This window comes from Phyllobates terribilis, unplaced genomic scaffold (genome assembly GCF_046119375.1).
Source record: "Phyllobates terribilis strain yellow unplaced genomic scaffold, ASM4611937v1 Scaffold_11__3_contigs__length_659146591, whole genome shotgun sequence".
NCBI lineage: Eukaryota > Metazoa > Chordata > Amphibia > Anura > Dendrobatidae > Phyllobates > Phyllobates terribilis.
The window spans coordinates 623,924,879-623,939,816 of record NW_027362771.1 but is presented as its reverse complement, the minus strand read 5'-3'; the positions used below and the strand labels follow the sequence as shown (position 1 = coordinate 623,939,816).

Sequence of the window (14,938 nt, the reverse complement as noted above, 5' to 3'; positions counted from 1 at the left end):
ATCCCAATAACGCAAAAATTCTGCACTGAAATAATTTCTTAACAAAACTTTACCTTTACAGATCTGAGCTCCGTTTTTACAATACTGCGCTACAAATCCTCTATATAAACGTGTAGGAGTCAGACGCTCCTGATTCATTAACAGGCTCATGCCTCCCTGACTGGAATAAGATTTCTGGGGTAGGCAATGCCACAGCTTGCCATGAATTGGACAAGTTGTGGGGTCACGGACGGTCAAGCTTTGCCCATTTTGGTGGAGGAAACTGGGTGAAAATATCAAAAGTGGCAACATTTTTGCACATCTATGAGTTACAGTATGCCAAAGTTTTGTGACTTTTCAAAAGAAAACTTAGAATTCTGGTGAAATTGGTTTAATGAATTTGGTTTGAGTTGAATTAATGGCCCCTATTTTTGCATTTGCGTTTTTATTTTATTTTTTTTAAGTCTCTTTTCCGAAGTCTTCAAAATGCAGAAGAGATGTGGGGGCAGAGGAGTTGTGCAGAATTGCTGTGTGCATGAAAGTTCTCTTTAGGAGGGAATTTGTGCAGAGAAGCGCCTGCAGTGGAGACTCTGGAAAACCCTGCAGGGGAGCTGTGTGCAAAGGAGTTGTATCAAGGGAATCCGTGCAGACGTGCTGCGTTCAGTGAAGTGTGTGGAGGAGCTGTATGGAGAAGCGCTGTGTGCAAGGAATTGGCATGCAGAGAATCTACAGGGATGATGCATGCAACGGAGATTGTGTGCAGAACAACTGTATGCAGAGGACTTTTGCACAGAGAGGTGGTGTGCGGGGAACCTGTGTGCTGTGGAGTTGTGCCCAGGGGAACAGCTGGCCAGCGAGTATCCAGAGTGGCACCACTAGCTGACGAGACAAAGTGACCAGACAAGGGAATCTGAGTGGGTATCAGAGTGAAGTTTTCAGCAAGACCGTTGCAATTCACTTACTTGCCTGCACGCAACCTCCGATCCTCACAAGATCTCCTTCTCTACTCCCCTCTTATCTCCTCTTCCCAAGATTTCTCCCGTGCTTCCCCCCTACTCTGGAACTCTCTACCCCAACACATCAGACTCTCGCCGACCGTGGAAACCTTCAAAAGGAGCCTGAAGACCCACCTCTTCCGACAAGCCTACCACACCATACCACTTCACGACCAGCTCTACCCTCACCTACTGTACCCATTCCTTGTAGATTGGGAGCCCTCGCGGGCAGGGTCGTCTCTTCTTCTGTACCAGTCAGTGACTTATTTTGTTCAATTGTAATTGTTTTTTATTCTATATATCTTTTCACATGTAAAGCTCCATGGAATAAATGGCGCTATAATAATAACTAATAATAATTCAGATTGGCCAGACATTGCATCCATATGGGAAAGAGCACCTGCTGTCCGGACAGCATCATACAAAGAGAAGTAAAGGAAGTACCTTTCCAGCCCAGAATTGTCCCATTGGACTATCTTTAAAGGGGTTGTCCACTACTAGGTCTGGGACCGCTAGTGCAGACACTGGAGGTGAGTAAAGACTTTTTTTTATTTTAACGAGGCCGAACATTTAGTTTGAGGACGGTTTGACCTAGTAGTGGACTACCCCTTTAAATTAACCAAAGGAAACTATCTGGTCAAAAGGAGGGACATCCCAAAGCATTGCCATTTCCTGGTCCATTGGTTATCACTTGTCTCCTGTCTATCTGCACCTTACACCTTGATAGTGGCAAACAGATAGTGCCGTATTGTACCATAGACGCTAATAGTAAACCACACAGCTCAAAATTCCCTTTTTGTGCTTCAACACATCTTGACACAGTAATGGGGATCTTTTTAGTGCCACCAAACAAATGTCTACTTTAGTGCCCCCTCAGTGTTCCCACTTGTTAATGCTGCCAACTCTTTGTGCCCCTACAAGCAATGATTGCTCCCTTTTGCTCATAAGACAGTTATAATGCCTGTTTTGTACCCCTAGGAAATGAAGAATATCCATTTTCACCCCTGCAACAAGTAATAATGCCACCCTACAAAAGTAATAATTTCCACTTTGTACCCCTAGAACAGTATTAATGCTTCTTTGTACGCCTAGGACACAAATTATGCTTTATAATGCATCCCCCTATGGTCCTCCAAACAATATAATGCACCCACTATGGTCCTCCATACAATATAATGCACTCCCCTGGTCCTCTATACAGTATAATGCACTCCCCATGGTCCTCCATACAGTATAATGTATCCCACCATGGTCCTCCATGCAATATAATGCACGCCCCTGGTCCTCCACACAATATAATGCATCCTCATGGTCCTCCACACAGTATAATACATCCCTCCATGGTCCTCCACACAATATAATGCATCCTCTATGGTCCTCCACACAATATAATGCACCTGTGGCGCCCCTGTGGGTTCAGTCGCCACGGAGGTACTGCATCTCACCCAGAGGTGTGGTATCTCACGCTCAGGTAAGGAGGGAGTATTGCCCAGGACCCAAACACCTGCATCCAACACTACACTACTCCAGACCAGCAGGAGGGGCAAGATGCTCTGCTACATGGCTGAGCCCTGTCCCTGGCTGGAGTGGGGGGAACCAAGAGAGGGGGAACCATGTAGTGGGTGTGGGTGGAGGAAGGAGATCAGGGGAGAACTTCAGCAAGTGTATAAAAAGGGAAGGAACCATCTAGAAGGGTTCCAGTCAGAAGAGGACAGTGAGTGGGAGCAGGAGCTCTACAGGAGCTCTGCTCAGAAGAGCGGGCCTAGTGAGAGGCCTAGGAGGTGAGACTGACTGAAGAGAGGAGAGGAGCAGGAAGGAAGGCTCCAGAAGGAAAGAGGGGATCCTAGGAGTACGGGAAGTGCTGGAGGCCACCCGTACGCCCAAATCTACCAGGACATGGAGGGATCAGGCCGCAGAGGGGACCGGCCCCTAACTAGTGAGAATTGCAACATTCAACTAGGTAACCGGAGGGTGCAGCATTTCAGGTGCTGCGGCCAACAGCCACATCTAACTCACCAAAAAGGTGGCCATAGAGGACCCAGGGGACAGAGAAAACGTCACCCGACAAGGTCCACGGTCACTGGCTTGGGACACTGGGTATGAGGTGCAGGGAGACGGCCAGAAGGAACACACAGAAGGGGGTCCCGTTACGTACTCCGGAGGTACCTGGGGGTTTGCTGAACCCCTCCCTGAGTAAGCACAGGACGACGTGGGTGGTTATAATCCGGAAAGTGTAACCTGAGGAACTTCACAACTGTGAGTAAACCCTGAAGAGTGCACCCCACTGTCTCTGTGAATTATTGCTGTGCCATCATTGCAGCACCGCAACATCTACCTCATACAACCTCAACACTGCCCTGGAGCTAAGCTCTGCCTGTGGAGAGCTAAACCAACTCTGCTGCATTAACAACAGATCCAGAGGACCTGCTCCGCAGCGGCGGCTCCCTTTAGCCGCATACCACAGGTGGCGTCACGAACATTAAAAGAACTTTAAATCCCCTTTATTAAATCATTCCCCTTTTCATTGACTGCCCTGGGTCACGGAGCGGGTCACTGCCACTGTGACATCCCCAGCCCCAACGACCGGCCCGGCCACCGAGTACCCCACGGCCCAGGGGGCAAGTCACACCCCCATGGTCCTCCACACAATATAATGCACTCCCCATGGTCCTCCATATGCTATAATGGCCACCAGTCTCTGATTTAAAAAAGAAATGCAATACTCCCCTTTCCTCTTTCCACCAATGCTTCGGTCTCCTGAATCCTGAGCTTGTGATGTGAAGCGCCGCACATCTCAGAATAGTGTCCGCCTTGTAATGACGTCATATCGCCCGCTGCTCTGACACATCAGACGCCGAGGCAGAATTATGGGGTAGAAGTGTCTGCTGACGCTCCCTTCTCCATCTTCATTGCTTGCATTGACGGCTGAAGGGGGAACCCGGTGCAGGCTCTGACTCCTGACCCCCCTGGCTCACGAGCCTCATATCAGTCGCATGGCCTGCCTCCAATGGCGGTACGCCACTGACTACCACCATGCACACCTTACAACAGCCTGTGAGACTGAGAGACTGGTAATGGTGATCACATTCTTCCATGATGATGTAAAGTGTTAGTTTTCCACCACACATAGCGTTTTGCCCTTTAGTCTCATCTGCCAGACCACCTTCTTCCTCTTGCCCGCTGTGTCCCCTACATGGCTTCTGCAAACTACAATCAAGACTTCTTATGGCTTTCAAAAACGGCCTCTTCTTGCCCCTCTTCCATAAAGGACAGATTTGTGGAGTATACTCCTAATAGTTATCCTGTGCACAGATTCTCCCCCCCCTGAGCTGTGGATCTCTGCATCTCCTCCAGTGACCATGGGCCTCTTGGCTGCTTCTCCCATTAGTGCTCTCCTTGCTTGGGATGTCAAGTTAGGTGGACGGCCATGTCTTGGTAGGTTTGTAGTTGTGCCATACTCCTTACAATTTTTGAATGATGGATTGAACAGTGCTCCATGAGATGTTCAGAGCTTGGGCTATTTTTTTTATAACCTAACCCTGTGTTACTCTTCTCCACAACTTTATCCTTGACCTGTCTGGTGTGCCCCTTGGTTTTCATGATGTTGTTTGATCCCTAATGTTCTCACACAAATCTCTGAGGCCTTCACAGAACAGCTGTAGTTATACTGAGGATAAATTACACCCAGGTGGACTCAATGTACTAATTATGTGACTTCTGGAGGCGATTGGTCACTCAGAATTTTATTTGTCAGACTACAGGGGGTGAGTACAAATGCAAGTCACAATTTTCAGATTTGTATTTTTAAAATATTTAGAAAACCCTGTATCATTTCTATTCACTTCACAAAAATGTTACTTTATGTTGGTATCACATAAATTCCCAATAAAATATATTAAAATTTGTGGGTGTAACGTGAAAAAATGTGGAAAAGTTCACGGGGTATGAATACTTTTTCAAGCCACTGTATACATATTTTTCCTTCTTTTTTCACTGTACGTGCAAAATCTTTTGCATTATTTTTTATTTCTTTTCTTTTTTTTTTTTTTCATTGTATTTACTTAGTCTTACTAATTTGAATTTATTATATTTAAGTTCTTGGCACTATTGAAATGAATTATTCATCGTATTGCTGTAATTTTTATTATGTTTATTATTAAATAGCATTGTATTAAGGTGCAAATAATGACTCCACCATTAGATGGCGCCAGAACATTTCTTTAGAAGCATTCAAGCGAAACACGCGTCAGAGGGTTGAATCGGGTAACCATAAAGGGTATACTCCTCCTTTGAAATGTTTGTTCATTATCTTATAATACATTGTGTGCCGAATTATTAGGCAAATGTGTATTTTGATCACATGATACTTTTTATACATGTTGTCCTACTCCAAGCTGCATAGGCTTGAGAGCCAACTACCAATTAAGTAAATCTGGTGATGTGCATCTCTGTAATGAGGAGGGGTGTTGACTAATGACATCAACACCCTATATAAGGTGTGCTTAATTATTAGGCAACTTCCTTTCCTTTGGTAAAATGGGTCAGAAGAGAGATTTGACGGGCTCTGAAAAGTCCAAAATTGTGAGATGTCTTGCAGAGGGAGGCAGCAGTCTTGAAATTTCCAAACTTTTGAAGCGTGATCACCGAACAATCAAGCGTTTCATGGCCAATAGCCAACAGGGTCGCAAGAAGGGTGTTGGCCAAAAAAGATGCAAAATAACTGTCCATGAATTCAGGAAAATCAAGCGTGAAGCTGCCAAGATGCCATTCGCCACCAGTTTTGCCATATTTCAGAGCTGCAACGTTACTGGAGTATCAAAAAGCACAAGGTGTGCGATACTCAGGGACATGGCCAAGGTAAGGAAGGCTGAAAAACGACCACCTTTGAACAAGAAACATAAGATAAAACATCAAGAGTGGGCCAAGAAATATCTTAAGACTGATTTTTCAAAGGTTTTATGGACTGATGAAATGAGAGTGACTCTTGATGGGCCAGAGGCTGGATCAGTAAAGGGCAGAGAGCTCCACTCCGACTCAGACGCCAGCAAGGTGGAGGTGGGGTACTGGTATGGGCTGGTATCATCAAAGATGAACTTGTGGGACCTTTTCGGGTTGAGGATGGAGTGAAGCTCAACTCCCAGACCTACTGCCAGTTTCTGGAAGACAACTTCTTCAAGCAGTGGTACAGGAAGAAGTTGGTATCGTTCAAGAAAAACATGATTTTCATGCAGGACAATGTTCCATCACATGCATCCAACTACTCCACAGCGTGGCTGGCCAGTAAAGGTCTAAAAGAAGAAAAAATAATGACATAGCCCCCTTGTTCACCTGATCTGAACCCCATAGAGAACCTGTGGTCCATCATAAAATGTGAGATCTACAGGGAGGGAAAACAGTACACCTCTGGGAACAGTGTCTGGGAGGCTGTGGTGAGATCTACAGGGAGTGAAAACAGTACACCTCTGGGAACAGTGTCTGGGAGGCTGTGGTGGCTGCTGCACGCAATGTTGATCGAAAACAGATCAAGCAACTGACAGAATCTATGGATGGAGGCTGCTGAGTGTCATCATAAAGAAAGGCGGCTATATTCATCACTAATTTTTTTGTTTTTTGTTTTTTGCATGTCAGAGATGTTTATTTCTAAATTTTGTGCACTGATATTGGTTTACCTGGTGAAAATAAACAAGTGAGATGGGATTATATTTGGTTTTTATTAAGTTACCTAATAATTCGGCACAGTAATAGTTAGCTGCACAAACAGATATCCTCCTAAGATAGCCAAATCTAAAAAAAAAAACACTCCAACTTCCAAAAATATTAAGCTTGGATATTTATGAGTCTTTTGGGTTGATTGAGAACATAGTTGTTGATCAATAATAAAAATAATCCTCTAAAATACAACTTGCATAATAATTCTGCACACAGTGTACTGTGGATTTTTGGATAACTGAGTGTCCAGCTGTGCGACTGCTCCTCTAGCTCAAATAAGTCTGAGCACTGGCACTTTATTTGTATACTAGATCACTTCCTTTGAAGCAGGGGCTTTGCTTGACACTCGGGGACCAATTTAATTCTATTGTGGTCATATATTCACTTACTCTTCTGACACTTGTTAAATTGTGTCCAGCTTTAACCCTTGTATCACAGTGGATTCTTTGACAAGTAAATGGTTAGCTATAATTTATGCATTATAGTAGGTTACTTGGTGTCTGGATCTGTGGCTACCCATATATAAGCACTAGCACTTTATTTACATATTATATTACTTGATTTGGAACCGCGCGTATCCCCACACCTGGATGTACAATCTTTTTGAATTTTGGTTATAATAATCTTTTGAGTATCTTGTATGGTACCCTATATAGAATATAACATCTACTCACTTGCATTTGCGTTTATTCTAGCACTATACCAATAGACGGGGATACGACGCAATCTATAATGTGAATCACCTATCGATGTGATTTAGTTAGATAATGTTGTACCTTCCTCCATATGGGTTTCTAATATTAAAAATTAATTCTTTCTCGAATAATTTATGTATATGATAATTTAAGTTTTCTTGTAGGCTAATATTTGATTCATATTTACCTAGTATCTTTCTCTGCAGTACGACTTCTTTTATGTGATTTTATGGATTAATGTAATGTGTGTTGTTTTTTATAATTTGTTTAAATAAAGATTCATTTTTAAATGTAATTATTCTTTATGGGAGTACTTCTATTGGCTTTGTGTTCCTTATTCTAACTCCCGTATACTTATAGGACCTTTTTAGAATACCAAATCAAGCCACTGGCTCTTTCCATTCACTGTTCTTTTTTCAAATACGACCCACTCTGCACCTGGGTTGTGGACATATCGGCTGTGACGTTGCCCCCTCTCTCCCCGTCTCTGGCGCCATTCGGCACTCGGGCTGCGCACATATGTGCAGTGCGACTTCTGGTACGCCGGAGGTGTTGATGGATGTGGTGACTGGCAGCTGATATGTGGCGATTACGTCACCCATAGCATACTGGTGAGTGTTTGCTATAAAATATGGGCACTAACCCAGTACCCCCTGATGAAGCTATAAGCGAAACGCACATCAGGATACTGGGCAGTGTGAGACATGTGCTCCACCTATTGGCCTGTAATGGGTATTGCTACAATTCTGTTCTTTTAACACTCGGTATATACAGGAGTTAATATAACGGTTTATTGACCACCTTTTGCATTGGTTACATCCATGTAAGGGTATATTGGGGTCTATTCATGCTCTTCATCCCTTCCTAATAAAACGGGTACATTTGTTTGTGGAAGTGTGGATAATGCTTATATGTTGATAACGGTTTATGCTTACTAATGTACACAATATAATGTGTACGGTTTTATACGTGGATGACTAATGTTGAATAATAAAAATGTGTTTTATGATAATGTAATAGCATAGGGAAAGGATAGGCAATTAGGATATAAGTGCAGGAGCTAGATAAGATAATAAGGATAGTTTAGAAATTGGGAAAGTACAGTGGAGGGCACTGTAGGTCAGGAAGTAATTATATACAGTAAGGAAATAGTTAATGTGTTAAGGGAATTTTCCAGATGGGAGGAGATAGGAGCAGTTAAAAGAGTGGGAGACTCCCTGGTAGGTAGTTGGAGAGAAAGAGCTGGAGATAGAATTGAGATAAAGATTGGAAGTAAGGCAGAGCTGGCCAGTGGGCTGGACAGCACGATAAAACTACAGAAGCAGCATGCGGATGGCTGCCAGTACTTTCAGCGGTCTCTCCCAGGAGATCCAGGGGCCTATGGCCCGAATTAGGCATGGAAGCTGGTGCCTTTTTCATCTCCCAGAAAAGGGAGCCAGACCGGGAGCTCAGCCAGGAAGCATGGGGGCTGCGGAGCCGGAAAGAGCTTCTCAGGAGCTAGAAGCCAGAGTGCAGGAGAACAGCAGCCCCTCACCACGACTGCCACCCTGTGCCCCTCACATCCACACAAGGTGGAATTATGATTTGTTTTCTGGTGTTTAATTTCAGTTATTAGTTTTTTATTCACATTATAATCATAAATTATTAAACCTTTGGCTCATGGTTATAATCGTATACACACCAAATGCCATTGTGAGTACAAACCATGAGGGGCGTTTCGCGTGCAGCTTCGTCAGGGGGTTACTGGGGCAGTGTACTCAGTTGATTTATATAGTATTGTGTTACATGTAGCACACCTGTGTACTTGGGTGCATGTATACTGTTCAACACCCTGTCCCTCGCGGTGGCCGGCATCCCGGAAGTGGCACCTTGCCTGACTGCACAGTGCGATTTGACTGGATGCCAGGCGAGGAGAGTGGTGTCACAGCTCACACACGAGCCCACAGGAGGCCCAAATCTCCATGTTTGAGTTGGGAATGTATAATTAAGAGAGCATAGTTGACGCACCCCCTGGGGATGTGGGGTACTGGGTAGCCGGGCCGGTCGGTTCTATTTGGGGCGGCGGAAGTGACCCGGTCAGTGGCCCAGGGCGGTCAATAAATAAAGAAAAGAGGGGAAATAAAGTTTTGGGGATAAAGTTTTGTGACGCCACCCGTGGTATGTGGCTATAGGTGGCCGCCACTGCTGTTCAGATCCACTGGGGCTGTTGGTGACGCAGCAGAGATGGTTCAGCTCTCCACGGGTAGAGCTAGGCCCCAGGGCAGTTAAATAGGTAATTTTTAGATGTCCTGTGTCCTCTGGGGAAGTGATCCAGCTAACTCTCAGATAACTTGTTTGCACTTGATCGGGACCCCCTTCTTATGTACCTTCCCGGGTCGTTGTACCTTCCCGGGTCGTCTCCCTGCGCTGGCTCTCGCCCTCATGTCCTGTGCCTCACACAGAGTGTCCAGAGCCAGTGGCCGCGGGCCTTGTCTGGCGACATCCTTTCTGTCCCCTTTGTCCTATATGGCCACCTTTTCACCATGTGTATGGTTTTGGCTACGGCACTTAGTCTCCGGTTTGCTAGCTGAGTGTTGTAGTACTCCACTAGTCTGGGGCCGGTCCCCTACTGCGACCTGATCTCTTCACGGTCGGCGTGAATTCGGGCGCATGGGTGTACTCTGCACTTCCCGTGCCCCTAAGATCCTTTCTCTGTTTCTGGAGCCTCTCACTGCTCCGGTCTTCTCTCTTCACTCCCTGTGACAGCCTCCTGTCACCAACTCCTCTGACTGACTAACTGACTTTCTAGATCTTTCTACCTTTCCTTTTATACTACCTGTCATGTGACCCACGTCACCAACTGTCACTCTACGTGGTCCCCTCTACCTTCAGTCCTTCCTTCAGTGCTCCCCTAAACTACTTCCTCCACCCACATCCTCTACCTAGTTCCCCCCTCCAGACAGGGACAGGGTCTGTGCTCTCCCTCAGGAGCAATCTCGCCCTTTCCTACTGGAGTGATGTGGTGTTGGATGTGGGTGTGTGGGTCCCGGGTAGTGTTCCCTCCTTACCTGAGAGTGGGGTACCACACCTCTGGCTGAGATGCAGTACTTCTGTGGCAACTGGACCCGCAGGGGCGCCACAATAGCAAAAATGATTTGTTAGTAGTGGGCATATAGAAACCCTAACATGGTTGTGGCAGTTGATAACCGTATCGCCATCTTGTGGATTAATTTCATTACTACATTTTTCAAAAAAAAAGAGATGCTATATATGCAAAGACAATATGCTATGAAGAATAAGAGAAAGTAATATAAATATAATGAGAACAGCAATAATAAAAAAGAACAAAAAATATGAAAACTATACATATATTTTAAATATATTAAATGTATATCCAAAACCTATTTTAATGTAAGTGATATCTGTATTTGGTATGTAACCCCTTCTCATGTACAGCACCATGGAATCAATGGCACTATATAAAAAATAATAATAATAAATAATAATAATAATAATAAATACAAATATCTGGATGTCCAGGTCCCAAAGCTTTTTCTTGTTCTTCCATCCGACAGAATATTCAGAAATACAACTATGTTCTCCCATTCATAGTCTATAGAGGTAACACAACAAAAATTATTAATCAAAATCAAGTAAAGAGCGACTGATAAAGACACAGATGATGGACCCAAACCCCATCCCCCACAATGATGTTGTCAAGAACTATGATAGAAATGGTGCAAAACTGACGAGCTCATTTAGGCCCTCAGGTTTAGTGTTTGATGGAACAAAGCCTCTCTGGAACAGTATTTAGGCCGGCTCTCATTGCTACAGAAATGTCAAACATGTGGACGCTAACTGCAGTTTAGACACACTGGGGCTCAGAAGGGAGGGGCCAGCATTCGGATTTGGGAGTGCAGAATTCGCTGGATTTCTTTTGGGGGGTGAGGAACCATAGCGCTTTTCCAGAGCCTTTTTGCTGCCAGTAATGTGAAAGCCCCTTATAGGACTTGCTTTTTCTTTTTGAATTGAGTCAAAGCCTTTATTAGAAACATTTTACATAACATTTTGGATCATGTTTATCCTGTGCTCTACGCTGAGCACTTACATCGGGGTTTCCATCTAAATCTCCGAGGGATATGATGCAGATGAAACCCCCGTTGGATCCATTCACTATAATGAGGCAGCAGAGTTACTCTGGACGCCGTCTGGCCTCTGTTCAGCCTTGCCCTTCTTTTCTTAAGTGCACAAAACTGTGGCCGACTGCACTTTTATACACACCTAATAAAAAGATGGACACCGTGGGATCACAGGCTAGATGGCGTCCATGGTGCCTCCATCTGCCTCATTACAGGGAATCTTCCGCCGGGGTTCCGTCTGAATCACGTATTTCAGAGATTTACATGGAGACCCTGGCGTAAGCGCTCAGCGCAGAGCGCAGGATAAATGTGAGCCGAGCCATACTGCAATCTGTTGCAGGCAGAATGAACAAATCAGCAGCAGGTGAAAAATTGGTTTAATTTATTTTTTACGCCGTTCCTCAAGTGGTATAAGTGATTAGACGACTTTATTCTTCCGGTCGGTGCGAATACAGCGATACCAGATTCATATCGGCTTTTTATGCTTTGTTGCTTTTACACAATAAAAACTATTTTATAGAAAAAAATTATTTGTTTTTGCATCACTTTATTCTCCTCCTCCTTTATTGAGGGTGTCTTGATAATTGCCAATAATTTCCATCTATTGTCTATTCCATTTGCACAACAGCATGTGAAATTGATTGTCAATCAGTGTTGCTTCCTAAGTGGACAGTTTGATTTCTCAGAAGTTTGATTTACTTGGAGTTTTATTCTGTTGTTTAAGTGTTCCCTTTATTTTTTTGAGCAGTGTGTGTATGTATATAATCTCTATCAAAAGGGCCGCAATCTAACAAATGGTGCTTTAGATAAATAGGAAATTGATGAATACGAAGAAGGAAATGTATGAAAGTATAAATAGGAAAAAGATATATCTTTGTGCTGTGTTAGCCAGTAGATCGAAAAATATTAAGATTTGAGAGTCCTCAGTGGTCGATAGTCGATACCTTTTTAATGACTAACTGAAAAGATGGTAATAAATTGCAGCTCTGGAGACTCCTTAGGCCTCTTCATCAGGCATAGAATAACACAAAATCTGAAGAATCACATATTTATACACAGCAGGGCACAAGAATAATGCAATAGATGAGATAACCAAAAACAAAGAAACTCCTTCACACCCTGGGCTATGTTCACACGTAGCGTTGTTGATGCGTTTTTGCACTTTTGCATTGCTTTCAGCCAAAACAAGTGCATTCACCGGGAAATGTCATTTTAACATTTTACAACCTTATCTGGCCATGTGGTGAATGAGACATAATTAGACACATCCTGTTCCATTTATGAAGGAGGGATTGTGAAAGTCACAAACACTATTTTTACAGCCTTACTATTCTTAAAGGGCCAGCAGTCGGCCCTCGCTATTGTTAAGGAGCCATCAGCCGGCTATGCTTTGTTGTTCCCATTATTAATGAGTGGGTCTCAGATACTGTTATTGCGTATGCAGTGACTGCAAGGGCTGCCAAAAATTTGGACGCAACCCAATACCCCTTTGAAGAGACAAAGAGGAGGGTCTTAGTAAAAAAAAATGTTCCCATTATAAAGGAGCAGGTCTCCTATAATGGTAATGCCCATGCTGTGACTGTAAGGGCTGCCAAAATTCGGGAAAACCCCACTAACAATTTAAAGACACATAGAACTGGGCCACAGTAACAACATGTTCCCATTAGAAAGGAGAGGGTCTGCTATACAGTTAAAGAGTATGCTGTGAATGCAACGGCTGCCAAAAATTTGGAGGAACTCCAATGCCCCTTGCAAGAGATGTAAAGGTCGGAGGGCCTCCTGAAAACAATGTTCCCATTATTAGAAAGTGGGTCTTCCATACGGTTTGCCTATGCAGTGAAGCAACTGCTACCAAAAATTTGGAGGAACTCCAATGCCCCTTGCAAGTGATGTAGATATGTTGATATGGTACATATGGTGGTGATGTGGTGGTGGAGGATGAGGATGCGGAGAAGGGGCAGTACAAATAGACAAAATCAAGAAGCGTATATGATGTGCCCCCAGGGCCGCGGGGTACTCGGCAGCTGGGCCTCTGGTTACCGGGGGATATCACGGTGGCTGGCCCGGTCCGTGACCCAGGGCGGTCACTCAAATGGGGGATATTTATAGGGGATTTAGGTGTTAGGGCAGCTTGTGATGGGACGGCTCCCCACAGGTGGAGCAGGCCTCAGGGCAGTGTAGTAGAAGAGAGTGGGTCGCGCTGGGCGTTGTAGTGCAGGGGGAATGAAAGTGCCGATGAAGGAATGGACAGAGGCAGTGCAGTGCAGTCATCCAAGATTTTACTCACAGTTCTTTAGACACTTCACAGGTGCACTATACAGGTAAAGGCCTCCCACGTCGCGCTGCGTTCACCGGGCAGAGGTTCAATCCTCCCTCAGGCAACTTAGGAATACCTGGCAGAACCCCACTTTCTCGTGTTCCTATTTTGACTATCTTTACTCTGGTCCTTCTCCCTCCTGCTCTGCGCTGCCCACTCTCAATCCCGCTCGGGTGCTCTGAAGTCCTTCCTGTATGTCGGATCCGGGACCTACTTGACCATCCTGGGGGATTAGAATGCCGCAGGGATCCCTCTGTCTTCTGACAGATGCGGGGCGTACGGGTGCCGTCCTGCACGTGCCGTACCCCCTGGGATCCTTTCTGTAGAATGGAGCCTACTCCCTGCTCCCTGCTCCCCTCCGGGGCCTTCTGACCTGGCCCTACTTGTGGAGCAGATCTCCTAATGAGACTCTGCTCCCGGACTGTTCTTCTGAACTGTCCCGAGCTGTTTTTCTGATCTGCTCCCTGACTCTGATCTCATCTTCTCCTGGGCCTCTCACTAAGCCCGCCTGTGGAGCAGAGCTCCTGCAGAGCCTCTGCTCCTTTCACTTCTCCTTCTCTGACTGACTTGTCTTTCTAAGATGGCTTCCCTATATATACTCCTACCAAAGTGCTCCCTCTAACTACTTCCTCCTCCCACACCCACTACTGGTTCCCCCTACCTTTAGGTTCCCCCCACTCCAGCCAGGGTCAGGGCTCAGCAGCTGCGCTCTGCATGTTGCCCCTCCAGCCGGTCTGGAGCAGTGTAGTGTTGGATGCAGGTGTTTGGGGTTCCGTGCAGCACTCCCACCTTACCTGAGAGAAGGGAGACACCACACCTCTGGGTGAGGTGCAGTACCTCTGTGGCGACTGAACCCTCAGGAGCGCCACATATACCCATGTGTGGGTGTGAAGACAGAGGTGCATGGGAATAGAGTTATTCCCCAAAAAAAGACACTCTATTTGAGTTACGCTGCTATCATTCGGTGGTGTTGAGAAGTCTGGCGCAATCCAGCCCTTGTTCATTTTTATAAGAGTCAGCCTGTCAGCATTTTCAGTTGACAGGCGGAAGAGCTTATCAGTTATAATTCCACCAGCGGCACTAAAAACCCGCTCTGATAAAACGCTAGCGGCAGGGCAGGCCAGG

At 45.2% G+C, this 14,938-nt stretch overlaps 1 protein-coding gene across 1 annotated transcript in view; it reads right to left on the bottom strand.

Moving 5' to 3' along the window:
* The window catches only part of LOC141167149 (uncharacterized), a 1,037,600-nt gene that overhangs the window by 741,529 nt on the left and 281,133 nt on the right, over window positions 1-14,938 (bottom strand). The window lies entirely within an intron of this gene.